This window comes from Trichosurus vulpecula, chromosome 1 (genome assembly GCF_011100635.1).
Source record: "Trichosurus vulpecula isolate mTriVul1 chromosome 1, mTriVul1.pri, whole genome shotgun sequence".
Classification (NCBI taxonomy): domain Eukaryota; kingdom Metazoa; phylum Chordata; class Mammalia; order Diprotodontia; family Phalangeridae; genus Trichosurus; species Trichosurus vulpecula.
In genome coordinates, this window is record NC_050573.1 from 235897418 (window position 1) to 235920364 (window position 22947).

Genomic DNA, 22947 nt, shown 5'->3' on the forward strand with positions numbered 1-22947 from the left:
TTAGCTTCAGATTGCAGAACGAGGAGCAATGGGAAGGAAGAGGGGGAAGAAATTGCAGAGGTGCAAGTATGAGCAAGAACGTCCTAATGAACCGAGCTATATCAAAGTAGAATGGAAAGCTTGGGGAGTTAGAGGATACCCCTTACTGGAAATCTTCTAGCAAATGCTAGATGACAAATTGGCAGATGCATTGTGGCAAAGAGTCTTCTTCAAGTTCATGTTGCGCTGGATGGCCTTGGAAATCCATATTCTCAACTCGACAATTTCATGTTTCTGTGATAGTTCCCTGTTGGAGGCTTCCATGTTTCATATACATCTGTTCTCAAAAGTAGATGAGTAAAAAGTGGGTACTACGAGCAGAGCCTGAAAATGTTAGTGAAGAGAAAGCAGCTGTGTGCAGAAAATACCAAAGGCTTGAAGCTGATCCAAGTTGCCTATTAGTCCCCAAGAATTGTTGGTACCAAAAATGACTCCTTGGTGCAGGAAACAGCTGTGTCCATCAGGTAGGGTGAGATGGGGGTGAGAAGAAAGACAGACAAAGAACAATGTATGAGGAAGTATCAGAAACTTTAGAGGATTTGCACTTCAGTGTATGTTAAGAACCAACAAACCCAGGGGGTAAAAAGGGTTCAGTGGATGAAAATGCAGTCTCCTAGTACCCCTCCTCATCATGCAGTGATATTGGTATTAATGAGAAATAATTAGAGACTCTTAGATTTTATCATACACCATTTATCTGAATCAGCAAACTTATAAATCCCTGCAATCTCTACAAGGGAACTAGGAGTAACTGAAGGAGTAATGGGGGTGGGACAAAGGGACCAACTGTTCAGAGTATGGGTAAGCATTTGAGAGATCTTTAGCATAGTTAATTGGGTTTTGTGTCCTCTTTTTATTGTCCTGACTACTCTTATGTGTTTTTATTTAAAACATAACTAGAGTCTTAATTTTTCCCACATTCTGTAGAAGTCATAATTTTATTAAATTAAATATGCTTTTGTCTAATTGTGAGATTTTCTAATTAAACAATTTGTAGGCACCTAGAAAAAAAGTGAATGATCTCTGGGATCTGACATGAGTTCACTGAAAATGTGTTGCCAAATTAAACTAACTTCCTTTTTTAATAAGGTCATTAGAATTACCTAGGTAGCATACAAGGTAGTTTACTATCAAACAGTCTTGTTTTTGTATTGTATTTATTCTTTTTATATTTATTCTGCATGTATTTCTGTATGTACATATTGCCCTCTGTTAATAGAATGTAATTTCCTTGGGTGAAAGAATTGTTTCATTCTTGGATTTGTTTCCCAGTGCCTAGCCCAATGCCTAGCACGTAGTAGGTGTTTGTTGGCTGATTGACTAACTATTTGATTGTTAGTAGTTTGTCCTAGTATTCTACTCCTGGTCCTGTCCCATTCAACATTTTTGTCTGTGAGGTAGATGAAGACATAAAAAGCATGTTTCCTTTAAATTAAAAAATTGGTAGCCAAAAAGTTATTGGGCTGACTGATTGAGTGAGTTGGAATCATCAAGATTAAATTTAAAAACCTTAAATGTGAAGTCCAACATTTAAGTTTTTAAAGTCAGTTACAAATAGGATAAGACCTAGGGATTTTGTTTGACCACAAGCTCAATAAGCACCAACAGTATGGGCAAAAATGACTTTTAAAATAATATACTGTGTTGATAAGCAAAATGGCCTTTGTTTTCTTTGAGTAATCCTTACTAGGTGCCAAGCCCCAGGCCCAAACCCCTATTAGGGGTAAAACCTTAATGGGTGTGGATTGGCAACTAAGGTGGGGCCCAAGGTGGGGCTAACACCAAGGAGGGCCTAGTTTACATGTCTGGGACAGCAGAGGCTCTTAGACCATGTGGGTTTAAGTCCGCCTCTTTGCGACGATTTTAGGTCACGTGGGTGAGTAGTATGTGTGACTCACCCCTGATGCTGAAAAAGATATAAAAACCAGGGGTTGGCTGTCTGTTCCTTGGAGCTCTTTGCCGCAGCAGTGTTGGTGCGTGACTCTGGGCCAGCCCTTGTTCTGAGCTCCCGGGCTGAACCTAGATGTTGGTAACTATGAATTGTATTGGGTCTGTCTGTTGATATTTGTAATTTGCTTGTATTTTGTTCTGAAGTTTAGGGTGCTGGCTTTTTCCCCTGAACTAAGTGAATGCTGTCTGTATGCTGGATTAAAGTAAACTTGTCAACCCCTTCACCTTGCTTTCCTTAGTTAAGCAGATCAAAAGAACCTGTGCTGTTGGCAGCTTTCCAGGTGCTGGCTCTGGGTGGATCTTACACCCCCCACAGAAGCTGCTAGCCAGATTGTTGAAACATATACTCTTTGGATGTATGAGCAGAAGTAGAGTACCCAGAAGAAAGGACTCTGCACTGTACTCTGCCTTGGTCAGACAGAACTGGTGCGTTGTAGTCACTTCTTGAGTACACTTATAGTTTGAGATATATTGATAAACTAAAGAGCATCCATAGAAGTGTGATGAAGATGGCCATTCCAAAAACCACATCCTATGCAGAACAATTAAGAAAAGTGGAAATCTAGAGCCTGGAGAAGGAAAGATATAAGTGAAGTGTGATAGTTGTCTTCAGATATTTGAAGAGATGTGTTGTAGAAAGTGGAATAATTTTTTTTTGGTGTTAACAGTGAAGAAACAGCATCAAGGATTGTACTCTCCCTCCCTATGGTATTCCCTTACAGTCAAAATAAAGTGCAGAACTAGAATCAATGTATAGAAACTATAGATCAATTAATTTTCACCCAATATAGAAGAGGCCTTTGTAATGATTATAGCTACAGAGCAATGGAGCAGGATCCCTTGCAAAGCAGTGAGCTCGCTAGCACCAGAAGTATTCAAGCCTGGATGGTCATTGCTCATGTTACAGAAGGACTGGGAAAGCCATTCCAGGTCTCAACTTTTATAATTCTAATGGTTTATAAATACTTTGGTCCCTTCTGTCAACAGGCCAGGCACATTTCTACAGTACCAGAAAACTATGTGGAACTCCCTGGCTGCACAGCTTCAAGGCCATCATAAAAGCCTATGTGACACCACTAGGGATTAACTACAGCACAGAATTGAAAAGCCCTAGTAGCTACCCTGGGCTTCTCCCCAAATTCCCACTGGGCTAGTCCAAGCTGGCTCCTTCCCATTTGAGTAGTAGCCTAAGCCAAGTGCCTGATTCACTTTGTACTCTACATTTTGTACCTGACCTGCTATTAGCAAACCTATCAGTGCCCAGCATAGTGTCTTGATTTAAGCCCTTTGAAAACTTGGCAGCAGCTGCTGGAACTCTGTCCTGGACAACAATTCCATCTGTGGCTTTCATCCTGATTTACAAAGCAGGTCTAGAAACTTCTTTTTTCTTTAGGCTCACATTTGTTGGTAGATTATCATATTTTGGCACCTCTCTGGGCTGCATCTGGATACAAATGGATTCACACATTAGCAACCCATGATAGAGCCTGTCCAGAACCAGACAAAAAGTGCTGATGCCTGCCATCCTCCCTCCATTTTTGTTCCCTCTCCTAAGTTTAGGCAATAGAGGTATGTGTGTGCGTGCCTCTAACACCACCACTTATTCTATAAAATGGTGTAGTGGAGAGAACATTGGTTCAGAATTGGGAGAAAGCCATGTTTGAATCCAAGCTCTAATGTGTGCTAATTGTTTGACTTTAGGCAAGTCCCTTAATCTCCCTGTCTTGGGACCAAAGGGGCCAAATCTTCCTCATCTATAAGATGGAGTTAATAATATTGGCTATTCCTACCTCTCAGGGATGTTGTTAGGAAACTTTGTAAACCTCAAAACACTATATAAATATTTGTTGATATTAAGGACAGAGTTTTCTAGCATCTCTTTTTTTCTCACCATCACTATTCTGGAAACCACATACTATAAAGAATAGTCAAGAAAACTAGGCACCTAGAGGCTGGAGGAGGCAAGATAGCTATCTTCAGATATTTGATGAGCTGCATTGTGGAAGAGGGAACAGCTTTATTCTGTGTTGGCCCATAGGTCATGATTCAGCACTCATCTTCAGCCTAAAGGACACATTCTCAAATGTTTTCATCTCACCATTAAAAACTAGCAACATTGGCCTATATATGTCTCACTGGATATCATTTTGGATCACAAACATCATTGGCCTATAAAGGTGCCATGCTCGAGTAGCCTTACAGTGTAACTAAATTGTAGCCTTAGGTTCCCAGGCTAATTGATTGTATAGCCCCCAAATCCCACATCTAGCCCCTTGCCTACACTTATACCACAGCCACCCTATTGCTGGCCTTTATCACCTCTTGTCAAAACTATTGCAATCTTGTAGACAGTAATAGCCACAGTGTGTGATGACTGACTTTCATAGACTTAGCCCTTCTCAGCATTGCAATTCCAGAAAACTCATGATGGAAAATGCCATCCACATCCAGAGAAAGAACTATGGAGTCAGAATGCAGAACGAAGCAGACTATTTTCTTTTTTTGTTTTGTTTTGTTTTTTTTTTCTTTCTCGTGGCTCTTCCCACTCATTCTAATTCTTCTATACAACATGACTGATGTGAAAATATGTTTAATAGGAATGTATATGTAGAGCCTATATCAGATTGCAGGCTGTCTTCAGGAGGGAGGGGGAGGAAGGGGGAGGGGAGAAAATTTAAAACTTATGGAAGTGAATGCTGAAAACTAAAATGAATAAAGTAACTTATAAAAAAAAGCTGAAGATATCAAGGGGAAAAAATGATTGCTATAGCTTCCTAAATAGTATCACTCCTTCCAGCTCTTCCCTCTAAAAGCTGTAGTCCATATAGATGCAAATTTATATATTTTTTTTAATTTTTTGGAGGGGGTAAGGCAGGGCAATTGGGGTTAAGTGACTTGCCCAAGGTCACACAGCTAGTGAATGTGTCAAGTGTCTGAGGCCAAATTTGAACTCAGGTCCTCCAGACTTCAAGGCCAGTGCTATACTCACAGAGCTACCTAGCTGCCCCACAAATTTATATTCTTAAAGCACAGGTCTGACTATATCACTTCCCCACTCAAGAAATTTCAGTGGTTGGAACTCAAAGTTTTAAAATCAGATGTTCAAAAACAAAAAAAGTTTTTGTATGCAACTAAAAAATAAGATACACAGGCAATGGGGCGTAGAAATTTATCTTGCCCTACAAGAAAGGAAGGGAAAAGGGGATGAGAGGGGAGGGGGGTGATAGAGGGGAGGGCTGACTGGGGAACAGGGCAACCAGAATATAAGCCATCTTGGAGTGGGGGGGAGGGTAGAAATGGGGAGAAAATTTGTAATTCAAAATGTTGTGAAAATCAATGCTGAAAACCAAATATGTGAAATAAATAAATTGCATTAAAAAAATAAATAAATAAATAAATTTAAAAAAAAAAAAAAGAAATTTCAGTGGTTCCCGCTACCTCTAGAAAAAAAGTATGAACTCTTGTCTTTGGCATTTGCGCCCTTCACCATCTGAATCCAGACTGTCTTTCCGGGCTGTGCAAGATTCCCCTTCATGTGCTCTATGCTCCAGCCATACCGGCCTATTTGATGTTCCTGGCACTCAACATTGCATCTCCCACCTCTATGCCTTCCACCATGCCTAGAATACTTTCCTTCCTCACCTCAGCCTCTTAGAATCCGTGGCACTCACCTCAAAGCCTAACTAAAGGGCCACTTCCCTTAAGATACCTTTCCTGATTCCTTCTGTTCTTACTGCCCCTCCCCATTACTTTGTATTTGTTTTCTATAGACTTTATATTTCTTTTTCTACATACGTGTTTTACCACCACCACCCCTAGAATATAAACTCCTTGAGAGCTGGGACTGTTTTATTTGTGTCTTTAGGTCCTCAGTGCCTGGAGCATAGAAGGTGCTTAATAAATGCTTAATGAATTAAATTGCCTTTTTTCTCAGAAACAAATTGAAATGGAGGGATGATACTGCCTTATTCTATATGCTTACTGACATATTCTGGAAAAGTGATGTTTCCTGCTATTGCATCCTGGTACCTGGGACCAGGTCTGCCTTGGCCAGGCCCTGAGGCCCTAACAATTGTTTTATAACTTCTGCCTAGTAAACCAGAGTAACCTCCATGGTGGTCATCAAATGGAAAAATAAAGTTCCCAGAAAAGGACCTACAAATAGATGCCAAAAACTGATGTAGTAGCTAAAATTAAATAATGTACATAAAATACCTTATAAACTCTAAAGCACTCTATCAATGTAAACTATCACTAATGCAATTATTGTTTTATTGTTTTTACATCCTTCATGATGTTCCTAGGGGGTATAGTCAGGGATAAAGCTTGGAATAGATGAGCAGCAGGGTTCAGGGTGCCCACTGAGTTCACCCAAAGTCCACGGATCATGACTTCTAGATGACCTCTGATCATTCCCCCTGAGATATCTCTATGGCATACCCATACATCATCTAAGCCCAAAATGCTGAAATTAGGATAATTATCTAGATAACATTCCTACTCCATTTCTTTTTCCTTAATAACTCATTAAGAATGACTGCTTTTCGTATTCCTTTAGATGAATTGTTTGGTGATGAAAGTTAACAGTTTGTTAAACCAGGTTTTCTAGGCATAGCTTTTCCAATCATTGATTTCTCCACGCTAATGCAATTAAAAATTTATTAAGCAACCTATTATGTGTGAGGCATCATGCTAGGTATCTGGGACGCAAAGACGGATACAACATAAATCCTGCTCTTAAGGAGCTTACAATGGTGAGAAAACTGGACAGCTTTACTTCAAGAGCAGTAGAATTAACAGCTGTGAACTAGAACTCATTGGCATTAAGCAAAGGGGAAAAGGAAAGAAGGAAGGAAGGAAGGAAGGAAGGAAGGAAGGAAGGAAGGAAGGAAGGAAGGAAGGAAGGAAGGAAGGAAGGAAGGAAAATGTATTTACTAAGTTCTTGCTCTGTACAAAGCATTGTGTTCATCACTGGGGATATAAATAGAAAAAGAAAATAGTCTCTGGTTTCAAGAAGCTCACATTCTGATAGGACTCCCTCTTTTTGGCAATAAATCAGATAGAAAGGTCCTTAGGGTACAGCTGCAAAGCAGGTCATGTTGCATCTTCTTTAGTTTCATTTCCATTGATAAAACACTATCTTTTTCCAATATTAAGTCATTGGTCAGTGCCAATAATGTTCTTCAATAATTGTTGCTGCTGAGGAAGTGGCAGCAGTGGGGGTGGGGACAGAGAGGTTGCTACAACACCTGCAGAAGCAATTGCCAGGTTGAATCTCCACACTGCTTCCCAGGTTGATTACCAGGGGCGGGGCTAGAAGTATGACTGGCGAAGAGGCTGGGGGCAAAGGAAATGTTGCTGTTTCTGGAACACAAGGGAACTGATGTCAAACTCAAATAGAAATGGGGACCGTTAAATCATACACATAGAGCAGCTGGGTGGCACAGTGGATAGAGTGCAGTTCCTGGAGTGAAGAAGACTCATCTTCCTGAGTTCAAATGTGACCTCAGATACTTTCTAGCTGTGTGACCCTGGACAAGTCACTTAACTCAGTTTGCCTGAGTTTCCTCATCTGTAAAATGAGCTGGAGAAGGAAATAGCAAACCACTACAGTATCTTTGCCAAGAAACCACAAATGGGTCATAAAGAGTCAGCTGCAATTGAAAACAGCTGAATAAACCATACACAGGATTCCTACTGGCTACATAATAACATAAGAAAACCACATACTAACATTATCTAAGTTCTATTATGTTTTGATTCATCTTGTTAAATATTTCCCAGTTACATTTTAACTTTGTTCCAGCAGCCCTTGGATCTCCATTTGACTCCTCTGTTCTAGAATACAGGGTCAGAAGCTGTCTCCACTGAGATCTGGAGGGTTGGGGGGATGGTGGTCTTGAAGATGGTGATAGCTTGGCCCACTTGGGGTATGTGTGTGTGTGTGTGCAACTTACATTCTTAGAGAATTGGGGAGGCATGGGAGGAGAAAGAAAAGATTTTCCCTGGGTCACATATACATTATGTTTCAGAAGTGGAACTTAAATCTTGTCATGTTTCCTTTCAATGTACCAAGGTAGCCAAGGCTATTTGAAACAAATACTAGGTTGGGCCTTGGAAACTTTACTAAATTTTCTTTGCAATGATATTTAATACAAATGAATTTCATCTGACTATTATGTCCTTAATTTGTGTCCAAATCTAAATTTAGGCAGTGGGAACAGCAGCTACTTTTTCTACTTAGGCGTTAAAGCTGATGGGAATTCATAGCATCCCAGATCAAATAATTGATCTTTTTTCCCCTTATTTTTAAAACATAGAACTATTTTATTTAAAGAACTTATGGGGTCCAAAAAATGAGTCATCAGATGGCATGAAAGAATAAATGTATGTAGTCATATATCCTGTGAATGTCAGCTAGAAATATTGAAATTTCATGAGAATCCCCTTTAATATGATAACGGATTGAAAGCATAATGGACTGTTGTGCTTGTTGGAATAGCTGAGAAAAAAATAGAGTTTTGGAATGTGTCAGTCATTCCTCTATTCAGCCTGGCATTTCATAGCAAGACAAGGTTTAATAATAATTAATTACACCACTTCCACTCCTGGATATTGGGCATTAGTTTTCAGCCTAGAAATTGACTTTCATATTTTGTGTCATTCACTAATTTCCTTTTTCCAACTCAAATTTAAAACTTCATTTCCCTGTACCTATAAACACATTTTCTATAGGGAAAACCTCTTGTGTTAAAGATTTCTCTTCAGGAGGCTTTCCTTGATTCTCACAAACTCAAAATTATTTTCCCCTCGAATTTTCTTACAGAAATACTTTCTCAAGACCTCCTTAGCCCCTCTCATGTCCTACACTGTATCATACTTATCTGTGTACATATCTTTTCCTCCTATATGATTATCGACTCTGTGAAAGTAGAGATTATGCCATTTTCCATCTTGAGAAAGAGTAGCACATTTCATCAGGCATAGTACATGATAAACAAATGTTTCTTGAGAAAAATAGATTGAATTCATCATTCTGATACCTTCTTGAATCTCTGCAGCTCTTTCATGCCTTTATGGCATACATGGTACAATATTGAACTTAGAGGCAGAAAGACCTGAATCCAAATTCTACATTTGACACTTACTAGTTTTATGGGCAGGGACAAGTTACACCTCTAAACCTTAATATTCTGATTTGTAAAATGGGGATAATACTACCTGAGCACCTTCCTCACAGGCTGTCATAAGGTTGGATTTTTTTTTAATAAATTCAATTTTAGCATTCCCTTTTTTTGCAATTTTGAGTTCTGACTTCTCTCCCTCTAGCTTACCTCTCCCCCACCCATTGAGAAAGCAAGAAATGTGATATCAATGATGCGTATGAAATCATGCAAAACATATTTCCATATTAACATATTGCAAAAAAGGCAAGAAAAATAAAGTGGTAAAACATATTTCAATCTGCATTCAGACTCCATCAGTTCTCTCTCTGGAGGTGGATAACATTTTTCTTCATAAGTCCTTCAGAATTGTCTTGGATCATTGCACTGATGAAAGTACCTAAGTCTTTCACAGTTGATCATCCTTAGAATATTGCTGTTACTGTGTACAATGTTTTTCTGGTTCTGCTCACTTCACTTTGTGTCAGTTCATGTACATCTTCCCAGGTTTTTCTGAAACCATCTTGCTCGTCTTTTCTTATAGCTCAATAGTATTCCATTAATCATATACCATAACTTGTTCAGCCATTCCCCAATTAGTGGGCATCCTCTTAATTTTCAATTCTTTGCCACCACAAAAGAAATACTATAAATTTTTTGTGCATATAGGTCCTTTTCCTTTTTTATTTACCTCTTTGGGATGTGGATCTTGTTATAAGGTTTCAAGGAGGAATGTACATAAGTATATTATCTCATTTGAGAAAGAAAGAGAAAGAAAGAAAGAAAAAGGAAGGAAGGAAGGAAGGAAGGAAGGAAGGAAGGAAGGAAGGAAGGAAGGAAGGAAGGAAGGAAGGAAGAAAGAAAGAAAGAAAGAAAGAAAGAAAGAAAGAAAGAAAGAAAGAAAGAAAGAAAGAAAGAAAGAAAGAAAGAAAGAGAAAGAAAGAGAGAGAGAGAGAGAGAGAGAGAGAGAGAGAGAGAGAGAGAAAGAAAGAAAGAAAGAAAGAAAGAAAGAAAGAAAGAAAGAAAGAAAGAAAGAAAGAGGAAGGAAGGAAGGAAGGAAGGAAGGAAGGAAGGAAGGAAGGAAGGAAGGAAAGAAGGAAGGAAGGAAGGGAAGGAGGGAGGGAGAGATGGAGGAAGGGAGAAAGATGCTTAGCACAGTACCTGACATACAATAGTTGCTATATAAATGCTTATTCCTTTGCCCTTATAAACTTTGAAGTGCTATAGAAATATCTGTTATTATTCAGCAATATCTCTTTAGCAAGTATTTATGGACTATCTTATATGTGTCAAAGGAACTATGTTCAATATTGAGTTGGAACTGGTCTATTGACTTAAGATAGTAGATGTCTTATAGCTCCTTTAAGCCTATTTCTTTGCATTAACCCTTTAGTAATCAACTTTCAATGTACTATGTGAGATGATAATTTCAAAAGAGAATTATTACCCTCCCGATATTTATGCAATCTGCAGGCATAAGGTTTTAGGAACAGTGACCACTCCTTTCTTCCTAGTAAGCGGTTTCATTATTAAATTGAGATTCCTTTTTTGTTACTAAGTAACATTGTAAATTAGTTTTTCACTTTTTTATTTGGTTATTGATTTTTCCTATTTCTCATTTTATTAAAAATTCTGTCAAAATCTTTCAATTTAAGAAACTAAATGCAAGTCTTTTATTACCTAAAATATTAAAATGTACTAATTTTAAATGACTATTGAAGTAAATCCTTTTTTAAAAAAATATTCTTAGGTAGTCATGGTCATATGTCTCAACTGTTCTTCAACTTTGACTGCAAGCTTCTATGGCAAAAGTGTACAACAGATCTCAGGACACCCTACTAATACACAACTATGATCTTTGGCCTGTGTAGCCAAGACTCTTTTGCTATGCTACAAAAATATTCAATCACCACTTCCCTTCACTTTTGGCATACTATGAAAGAGTGAGCACATTTTGTTGACCTCACTCTAGGTGAGTTCAACATCCCAAATTTCATTTTAGCAATCACAATTCTCTTGTCTAATTAATAAAAATTGGGTCATTGACTCACTGTCTTGTACTGTGCCTTACCATGACACTGTCAATTTCCTGCTGGTCTTTGTCACTTATTTATGACGCTAATAATCTGCCATAGAGCTCTCTTCCTCCCTATCCCACCCTACTGATCCTCAGGTTCTCATTGTTCAGCTCTTTTCTTTTCTATTTTGATGGAGGAAGTAGCCATATTGATGAAATCATAGATTTTTGAAAAAGTATTTAGGAAGTACTGTCAATGTGGTAGGGGTTTTTCTTTAACTTTACCATCCATTTTTAAATTTTGAGTTCCAAATTCTTTCCCTCCAGCCCCTCCCCTACCCATTGAGAAGGCAAGCAATATGGTATATGGTGAAGAATTTTAAGAAAAAATTTAAGTAACTTGAGTACAATATATGAAGGAGATCCTTCTAAGGAAACTTGCATTCATGTCTCATGGAAGATATTGCTTATGAATCTTTCTGAATTTGCTTTTCACTGAAGTTCATAGTCACCTAATTCCTAGAGAAAAACTAGGCTAGAGGATCTGTTAAGATTTTGTCAAAGTTTTTCATTGCTGGTGACTCTATGTGGCGTGAAGGAGACCCAAGGTTCTCAAATGCATTGCCAAATGAATGCAAGGTCTAGCAGGTCCTACCAAGCTGAAAACACTTCTAATATAGCCCTATGGAGGCAAAGGAGGGAGGAAGGGAAGGAAGGAAGGAAGGAAGAAAGGAAGGAAGGAAGGAAGGAAGGAAGGAAGGAAGGAAGGAAGGAAGGAAGGAAGGAAGGAAGGAAGGAAGGAAGGAAGGAAGGAAGGGAAGGGAAGGGAAGGAAGGAAAGGAAGGAAGTTACTATGTTAAATACTGGTGGGTACAAATACAAAGATGGATTGTATTTCTGTCATCTGAGCACCAAACTAGCTATGAACAAAGAAGCTCATGACCATAAGGTTGGCCACCAGGAAATGAATCTTTTTATCACAACTGTGTCTGAAGGCAAATAACCACACTGATGAAATTATAGATTTTTTTTTAATTTATAGTATTGTTACTCAAGTATGTCACTTTGAGAAAAATTTAAGAAACTTTGGTCCAAAATGGTGCAGTAGAAAGAGCATTGGTTCTGGAGTCAGAGAGCCTGGATTCAAATCCCGCCTCCAATGCTTAATATCTTGTAACCTTGTGCTTCCTAGACCTTAGTTTCTTCTTATGTAAAATGAGGTGGCTGGACTAGACAAACTATTTAAGAAGTACCGAAGGAGTCACAAGTAGAAAAAGTTTAAAAAGTCCTAGATTTGATGGCCTCTGATTTCCTTTCCCGCTCTAAATCTTGATCCTATGTGATATTTCAAAGAAGTCAGATACCTAAATTCTCAGTAATCATGTTAGCTTTTGCCAGAGGATTATAGATTTTGAACTGGAAGAGACCTTCAAGGTCACCAGGTCTAAGATCCCATTTTACAGATAAGGTAAGTGGAACACAGAAAGATTTGATGACTTGTCCAAGGTTGTTAAGTGTCCTAGGTAAATTTGAACTTGAATCTTCCAGACTCTGGGTCTTGTGCCTGACCCATTACACCACACCATATTATCTTATCTTTCATTTTTCTTTTTTTTTTCTTTTTACAAAAGAAAAATAGGAATAAGAGTGAGGTCTACAACTAGTAGTCTCCTCAAATCTTTCCAGTGTTCCACGTGCTAGGCCCTTGTAATATTAATGTTTTATAACAGTGTCTTTACTTTTGTTTCTGGCACAAATTGTTTATTTATTTTATATCTCCAACTACTATACTAATATAGCATTGTAGAACTCTCTCTTAGCATTTTTACAATTTGGCTTTTGTTCTTTATGTTCCCTCACTCTACTGTAGTAGGCCCTTGAGGGCAGGGAAGGGGTCCTTAGTCTTCTTCATATAATCCACCTAGCCTAGACACAAAGAGGTATTCAATAAAACATTTGTTTAATTCTTTGATTTGCTCATTAATTAATTGATACCATTTTGAAAACAGCTCCATTTTCCTTCATTCAGGTGAGCATTTTAGGACAAATGGGATTAGATGGAGAGAGAGAGAAAGAGAGAGAGAGAGACAGAGAGAGAGAGAGAGAAAGAGAGAGAGAGATCATTTATTAAGTACTTCCTGGGGGGATGGTTGAGGTAACTGAAACATGGGGTCTCTCACCCTGCCAGAGTGTTCAGATGACCTCAAAAGTTTGAGAATCCTTGGGCTATGCTAAGAAACTGCTTTGCTCAGTCGTGTTGCTCTTCACTATTAATAATATCCATATTGCTTTTTGTGGTTCTGTTATCATTTGATAGAGCTGGGTTTAAAATAAATGCTGCTGGCTCAGATCTCATGAAGCAAAATGATTGGTGGAATAGGCCCAGCTGTTCATTGTGTGGCCCACATATAGCAATGAATTGCATATCCTAGCTAAAAGAAGTTTTCTAGTAAGTTTTTCACAGTGAAACACTATATAAAAACCAGGCATTTTTTTTTTCCTCATACGGGTATCTAAGAGGTGTTTAATCCTTATTTTGGAAAAATGCAGAGTTGTAAAAGAGCATGTCTTGATTATGGACAAAGTGAGAATTTCATTACCAAAATTTAGATAACTATCACTCTTGTGTCCCTAGATCCCTGGACATCTATCTCTTTATTAAAAATCTGGGTGTTCCAGCTGAATTGCATATCCATACAGTGTTATTTTTAAAACTGCAATAATTCTTGAATGTAGATAAAATGTTTGTTACCCAGGAGTCATATGTTTTGCTTGCACTAGCCAAGATAGTCAGACAATCCCTTTTTAGCATATTCTAGATATCCCACACACCATTCACCTTGACAGGATATAAATTGTTCACTGCATGTTGTACTAAATGAATCAATATCCAGTGATGCTGAGAGAATATGGTCAGATAATGAAAGATAGCAGTGGAATTCTGCTGGAACAGTTTGCATGCAGCACAACCGTACTAACAGCTAAGACAAAATTGCATGGATTTGGATATCTGCTCTCAGTAGTCATTTAAGTATTGTTCTTGAGTTGGGTGATTTCATTTCATTAAGTATTTGCATACTAATGGAAAGCTAAAGTTACAAGTCTACTGTTGTGAGTGATGGCCAACCACTCCCCTTCAGCCCTTGTGTTTACTGCCATACTCACCCACTTTGCATTGGCAAATCGCAGAGAGAGGCTTAAATGCCTTCAGCTGCAATAACCCAAATCCAAATTGAGATGAATAATGAACTTAATTTTCTGTAAAGAGACTCTGTTTGGTTTTTCATCTAATAAGGTAAGTTGACAACAATTCTGGGTGGTGGGAAGGGAAAGAAATGTTGTCTTTGTGTTCAAATCTCAAACAAATCCATTTTTTTTTCCCTTTTCATTCTGGAGTTAATTTCATGTATGTGAACCTGGGGTGTTCAGTGTGACAAAGCCTATAACTATATACCGGTCTATTTTCTTTGCATGTATAGTTAAGCTATAGGACAACTAAGGGGGAAGGGGAGGAAGTCTAGCTTTTATTACCAGAACAATGTCTAAATAAAATTTACCATAAAAAACAGGATAGTGAATAGTATATTTTATCACCTTGAAAGCAAAGTGAATTTAGAGATTAAAGCATTTACCAACAGAACAAAGGCAGGTAAACCCATTTAAGATGTGAGATCTTACTGGGGTTTGTGTGGTGTATTGTAAGCTGATGTTACATTTAATTCATTTTAAAGGAAGCAGAAAAACATACGAAGTGGTGTTCTCTGACTTGCTAGGAAGACATTTCATATCTGGGTATGTGAAATGGGAATCAAAAGTAATAGGTTTCAATTGCTAAAATTATTCCATGGCCTCTGCTACCTGGGTTTTGTTCTATAAAATTGTATTGTTTTTCTTTAATTTTAGCAGCATGCTGTTGAATTGGGGTTCTTGTTGTTTTAGCTTTAGCACTGTGTTGATTACCAGTTCTGTAAATGAATGAAAACCACATGAAACAAACCTACTTGTCTGCTGAAGTTCAGAGTTTAAAAAATTTCAAGTTGCTTTAGTTCCATAGTACCACTATTTCTACAGATTTGACCAATTTCTCAGAAAATAAACGGGAGGACCAGTAGCTGGACTGACTTCTTTGCACCAAAGCTTCTGCTCAGTGTGAGAAAATGAATGTTTATTTCAGTCACACCGGACCCCAGATTTCCTAAATATAGAAAAGGCTGGGGGAGCTAGGAAGATATTGTAGAAGATTTTCTTTACCCAACATGCGATAATGATTTAAAAAAAAAAAAGGAAGGTGTCTGATGGGGCTCGCAGGTATTCTGGGCTCATTGCCATGCAATTTAAAAATCAATGCCTCTCCCTACTCACTCTACAAGTAGGTGACCTGAAAAGATACCTCACTGTGTCCATTCTAAAACAGGAAGAGCTTGTGGGAAAACCTGGGAAAATGGAAAGGATTCAATGCTCAGGAAAATTTTCCCCAATCCTAGTTTTTCCACTTGCCCCTTTTTGTGTGTGTGTGTGAAATACATGGCAGCTATCATGTTTTGTTGATTGGAAGAAGAGGGTTGTATTTTAAAATCATTGTCAGATAGGACAGATGATTGTTAAAAAAAAAAACTCAGATGATTATAGGAAAGAAATCAACTTTTATTTTACCCCCTTTGAATGGGTCCTCTTAAGAGCTGGCTAGGTTAGTGAAAATCTATAGAAAAAATCCAGTTCTAAATATTTCCTTATATTAAAATGCCACTATTTTTAAAGGATCTATAAAAAGGGAAGTGTAATATTTTATGTGAGGGCTTTAAGAATACATAAACATTTCTGAGATTAAATACATTTTATTTCAATATTGCTTATTTTTAAATACGATCTTAGTTTGGAAGGCATCTCAAACATCATCTAGCCCAATCCCTAGCCAGAGCACATATATGTGGGTATATGTACATATATATGTGGGTACATGTACACATATATGTATACATACATATGATAAATGGTCATCTAAACTATATTTGAAAATCTTCACTAACAGTAAGCTCTCTGCTCATTGAGAGAGTTTTCCACTTTGTAAATCTCTACTCCATTAGAAAGTTTTTCCATATGTGTCCTCCAAATCACACCTTTCGTCTACATGATGACAGGCCTTCAATAATTTAAAATTTCTATCATCTCCCCTCCCCCACTCCCAGCCCAGTCTTCTCTTCTCTAGGCTAACTGTCCTCAATTCCTTTGATCAATCTCCATGTGTCATAGTTACTGTCCCCCCACATCCAAGTCACTCTCCTCTAGACAGTTTGCCAATGCCTCTTCTAAAATAAGGCTCCCAATATGGTACATACCTATCTAAATGTGGACTGATTAGGGCAAAGTACAGCAGGATGGAGCCTCCTTACTTCTGCACACTACACTTTTATTAATGTAGCTTGAGATCATATCAGCTATTTTGATTGCCCCCCCCATGTTCAGCATGAAGTCCCCTAGAACACCCAGGTCTTTTTTACACCAGCTACTCGCTTTGCTTTCTTGCCATATCTCCCTTATCTTGTACCTGTACATCTGATTTTAGCATACGATCCAAGTATAGAGTCTTGTGCTTCCTGCTATGAAATTTAAGGTTAATTTCATTCCACTCTTCCATCCTTTTTAAATTTTTTTTTGTTATCCTTCTCAGTTTTGTGTCATTCACAAGTAATTATAATAATAGTTAGCATTAATAAAGCACTTTAAGGTTTGCAAAGTACTTTAATAGTTTTATCTCATTTTTATCCTCATAGCAACCTTGGAAGAAATTATCACCCCCATTTTACAAATGAGAAAACCGAGGCAGCAAAGGTTAAGCAAATGGACCAGGGTCACACAGCTAGTAAATATCTGGGGCCATGCACTGTGGGAGATGGTTGAGACAACTTGGGATCACTCACACTGCCAAAGTACTCAAAAGTTTGAAAATCCTTGGTCTGTGCTAAGAAACTGCTTTGCTCATTCATTGGATGATGGAAGATCTACGGGAAGGGAAAGAATTTGGAAGTGAAAAGAAAAAGAACTTTAAAAGTCTCTGTGCTTTAAATTTTTAATACAAAATTATGTAAAACTTTTTCAAATCTCTTATTAAAATTCAAGTGTATGATTTTCACAAAAGTCCTTTGATTTACTAAACTCATCAAAATAGGAAATGAAATTAATCTGATATGAATCATTCTTATTGAACCCATAATGATTTATTAATAATCATTTTGTGCCTTTCTAAGTGCTCATAAATGGTCCCTCTAGCAGTCCAATCTACTAATTTTACCAGAAATCAACAACAAGCTCACTGACCTATAAACTATCTGCCTTCTCCCTTTCAAAAATCAGGACAAGATTTCCAAGTCCATAGGATCTCACTGATTCTCCAAAATTTCCCAAAAATCAGTGATAGCGGATCACTTCCATAAGTTTATTAAATGACCCAGATTCAAGAGAGGTTCCATATTTGATAATTTTTTCAGTCTTACGTAAGTGGAAGAGTGCTGATGAATGTTTAATAACAGGTACTCCCCCCTGCCAGCTTCCCCCCCCCAAAAAAAACTATGCATAACATACTTTTAAACTTAATCTGAATTATTAACATCTCCATCATCACTTTCTTAAGTCTAGACAATCAACAAACAAGAAATCAAATCCTGATTTGTAGTATTTGCCAATTTCTTAGGTGTAAATGCTCACACTGAAAATTTAACAAGTGGTTCTCTGCAACTGGTTCTAACGTGCTCCAAAGACATCCTTTTAGCTTAAAGTATGTACCCCTCTGAGAAATGGATAGATATTAACTTTCTGTGTTGACTAGTTGGAGAAAATCTAAGTAATTCATTTGCTCTCTATTCAAAAACAAATAATATCTCTATTAATAATGACTACCTTAAGATGACAGCTTGTTACTCCTTAGCAACTTTATGACAGACTACAGTACTCAATGTAATTATTTTTGTCCTGACAGAGGGAAAAACAAGTATTTATTTAGCCATGATCCTGAAAGTTGACAAATATTCTTTAAAGTCCTTGGTCTTTTCACCTTCCTACCCATTAATTCTGTCAGTATTTTCAATGCACCCAACATGTTTAATGCTAGATAAACTCATCTTTTTAGCATCGATATTATTTTTTGGTATATAAAACCAAATCATAGAATACTACAATCTCATAAGAATCAAAATTATGGGTGACCCAAAGAGTAATGGACAGCTTCATGGCAGGCTGAAGCAATCAGTAAAAATGCATGTATAAGAAATAGATTTGTAAAACATCATTAAAAGACATCTATGACTAAAAAAGGAAAGAAAATAGCTGTTAGCCAGAGTGAAGAATAACAGATCAACATAAGAACACAGCAAATACTTCAATGGTAGACAGAAAATAATCAGAAAAAGATCTCCTGCCTGTTGTGGAGTAATCTTCTATGGAGGGTTTACAGAAAGATGCTGACAAGAATTCAACAGAACGAGAAGGTATGGATGGATAATGATGTGCAACCATGGAGGGAATACCCACAGGGATAAGATAATGGAACCATCAAAACGGGTACATACACATTCATCAGACAACTTGCTTTGTGAAGCATAGCATTGCTCACTTCTAATGTTCAATCTGAGATTCTTTTTCTAAGCTTTTTTTTCTGATAGTGTTTTCCTTATGTTAACTAGTTCTGTTCTCCTGCTTCCTTCTATAGTTCTTACATCTGGGGGAGCCTTCTGTTATAGCTTTCTCCTTAACACAATTATCAGCAGCTCTTTTTCATTGTCCCTTCCTGCAGGTCAGAGAGGTACTTTTTGTTTTATTTTGTTTTGTCTTATTTTTCTGGTATTGCTCTACAGTTACTCTGTCAGCAATGTTTTAGCCTTTAGGTGTTGGTGTCCACTGTTCCTTAGCCTGGAGAGTGGGGGTAGAGGAGATGGGGATTGGCTAATTGGCTGTTAGTGGAAAAGCCAAATTGCCACTAGTTGCCACAGAGCCCCTTAATCATCTTGGGAATGATTCATTGAAATAAATGTTCAGAAGTAGAGCTGGAAAAGGAGCTTGCCATAGGTCTTTGAAATCCCTTCCGGGCCTGTCCTGCCTTTCTTCTGATTTGTATTTAAAAAAAAACAACCTTTTCTCCCCTAAATATTTTTGGTCTAAACTAGTGATTTCACAATGTGAGGAACTCCTGGTGTGGAAACTCCCTCCACTCACTGAGGACAGCTGTAATGTCATATATTAGAGAGCGTCTAGGACACTGAGAGATTAAGGGACTTGTCTGATGTTGCACAGGTTCATGTGTCAGAGGCAGGATTTGAATGCAGGTTTTCTTGATTCTAAGGTCGGCCCTCTACTCACTACCAATTGTCTCTCTGACCCCAACAAATAGGTTGGATTGAAAGATTACACAATGTACATGTGAGTTATTTAGGAAGCTAATACTATAAAGAAGAAGGTAATGTGGTAATAGAGAAGGCTAAATGGACTGCCACAGGATTTTTGAAGTTCTAATATGTCTCTGGTGAGCTCTAAGGGAAATACTGTGTAGTGTGATAAAATTTGTTAGGCTTTTAAAGAAAAAAAAGAATGAGATATAGAGAGAGATATAAAATGATGGACCATATTTTGAGGGGTGGGAGTGGGAGCAGTTTCAAGTTGCTCAGTAGGGTGCTATGTACTCACTACAGATGAAATACTGGTTAAAGGAATTTCTGTGCTCTAAATCCAGGTATCCTGCTGAGCATAGGTTCAGGTGGTTTTGAGGAGAATCATTTTTTACCGAAATTTAATAAGGGTTCTGCTCAAGCAGAAGAGGATCTTGCTTCTTCAGAATAATTCAGCCTTGGACTGGAGATAAAATCAAAGCCAGAAAAGGAGGCAGACATCTAGTCTGGCCATGGCTCTTGTCCTTGTGTGGTTGATTTCATGAAACCAAATGTAAGATTTTACATTCATCCCTATTAAAATTTCATCTTATTAGATTCATTCTAGTGTTTTAGCCTGTCAAGACATGTTTTTTTTTAATTTATTCCTGAATCTATTATCCATTGTAGTTAGGTAGCTAGGTGGTATAGTGGAGAGAGGGCTACACTTGAGTCAGGAAAACCTGAGTTTGAATCCTGCCTCAGATACTAACTAGTTGTAGGACCTTGTTCAAGCCATTTAACCTCCGTTTGCCTCAGTTTTCCCATCTTTATCACTATGTAAAACAGGGACAAAGATAGCGCCTGTCTCCCAGAGTTCATGTGAATAATCACTGAGATTGTTGCTGTTCAGGCATTTTTCACTTGTGTCCAAGTCTTCATGACCCCATTTGGGGTTTTATTGCCAAATACTGAAATGGTTTGCCATTTCCTTCTCCAGCTCAATTTACAGATGAGAAACTGAGGCAAACAGAGGTAGATGAGTTGCCCAGGATCACATAGTGTTGTAACAATTCGGCTAGCAGCTGCTGTGGGGGTGAAAGACCAACACAAGCCCAACAAGAAGAACACCACCAGCACAAGTTCTTTTGATCTGCTTTACTCAGGAAAGTAGTAGTTAAGGGGTTAACAATCTTATTTCAATCCAACATACAAATACCATTCACTTAGTTCAGGGGAAAAAGCAAGCACCCTGAACTTCAGAAAAAATACAAACAAATTATAAACATATATTATAAACAGACCAAACACAATTCATAGTTACCATCAACATCTGAGTTCAGGAGCCGGGGAGCTTATAACAATGGCTTGCCCAGAGACACCTGCCACCCTTCCTGCGGCTCAATGCCCCAAGCAAATAGCTCTGTTCTCTCTTTTTATACACTTTTTAGCTGTCGTCAAACATCATCTGAGCAACCAGAACTTAGGCTCCTACTCTTGGCTCTGGTTTAGCAATTCCCCTTAGGACCCGGAGGGCTTCACACCCACATAGACTTAGCACCTAGTAGATAGCAGTTTGGGCCTGGAGCTTTGCACCTAGTAAGGCTCAATCAAAAACAATTAATTTATCATTCTAAAACAGTAAAAAAAAAGTCAACTTAATTGATATTACACATAGCTGGCAAGTGTCTAAGGCTGAATTTTAATTCAGATCTTCCTGACTCCAGGAATAGCCCCCTCTCTGCCAGTGAGTAGCTCATTCTATTCATCAGTGTGTTGTAGGGAAGAGAAGTTTGGGCTTGGAATCAAAAGAACTGTCTTTGATTCCCACCTGTGCCACTCAGTAGTTGTATGACCTTGACTGCCAGCTTACTTAACAACAGATTCTTCATTTGTCAAATTTCCAATGTCTTTTCCAGCTATGATTCTAAATTCTAAGTCTATTATTCTGCCATTCAGTGAGATAAGATTTAAAGTCCTCAAACTTTCAAGTGCTATATAAATATTAGCTATTATTTCTTTATCCAGTGTGTTAGATATGCTTCCCAACTTTGTGCCATCTTCAAACTTGTAAAGTGTGCTATTAGTTCCTTTATTCGAGTCATTGATAAAATGCCAAATGACTAAGGACCAAGCACAGATCCCTGGGCCACTGCTGTAGAGACCTCCCTCCAGATTGACATTGACTCATCAATCATTTTTTAATCTAGTCATTCTACCAATTCTGAATCTATCTTCTGAGATCATTTATACCATATATCTATATCTTGTCCACAATTCTAATATGATAGACTTTGTTAAACATCGTGTTAAAAAAGCAAGAATACTACAGGTGCAGAATTCCTCTGATCAGTCTAGTAACACTGTCTGTGACATTACCATCTTTAGTTTTATATTGGCTAAGCTGGTTTCTCTTTAAGAGAAAAGAGAGGCCAACCTTAGGATTCCATTGTTCCATTCCATTGAAATTATAGAAATAATAATGCTAAATTAATAAACAATATACTAAATAATTAAAAATAAAATAGAACTAGAGCTTAAACCATTGGCATAGCTTCCTGATTACCCAAGGGATGAAAAGCACAGTCTTTGGGGAACTGGTCCCCCTTAGACTTCTTGGAATTTCTTGCTACCTGGTAAGTTGATATTTTTGTTTTATTTTATTTTTGGTCAGGCACTATGACCATGACAAATGCTGAATGGAATTGCATCTATCTGAATCAGTGAATATATCATTTTAAAATCTTTTAGTATTAAGTAAATTTCTTTCTAGTGAATTTTATATGGCCTATCTCATCATGTTCTGCTGTCAAGTCCAAATCACTGGACTGGCATGAGTTGACCTGGCACAAAAACTGTCTTCCCCCCAAAATGAAGTTTATATGGCACGATTGATTCTTGATTAAACCCTCTTAGTGATCACTATTTTCCTTTCTAAATGCTCAGAAATCATCACTTTAATAATATGTTCTAGAATAGTACTAGAAATTTTGGAGTGATCACTTCCTTTCAGAGTTCCCATCACTCTTCCCCAGTTTCTCATCATTTCTACTTCAATAGTCATATCTTCTTTATTGGTAAGAATCAGATCCAAAAGTCCAATTTTCCCTGTCACTTTCTTTACATGTTTAAGAACAAAATTATCATTAAGACCAGTTGAAATTTTATCTTGGCTCTGCTTTTAACATAGAAATAGATCTGTAAGATATCTTGACTGTCAGATATCACTACTATATCCTGACTCCATTCCATTTTTGTGATCTGCTTCTCAAGCCCACCTTTCATGTTTTCCTCCTGGCCATGTGATACCAGCACAGTATTGTGTCTGTTTCTTCCTCTATTGATTCTCATCAAAATATCTTCACAATATTTCCCTGTTCCAGCCTGTGGATTTCTTCATATGAAAGAATGAATGAATGATAAA

The 22947-nt window shown here is 37.7% G+C and overlaps 1 protein-coding gene across 4 annotated transcripts in view; it reads left to right on the top strand.

Annotated features, from left to right (window-relative positions):
* The window catches only part of DLGAP1 (DLG associated protein 1), a 431939-nt gene that overhangs the window by 33376 nt on the left and 375616 nt on the right, over window positions 1-22947 (top strand). The gene's annotated exons all lie outside the window — the stretch shown is intronic.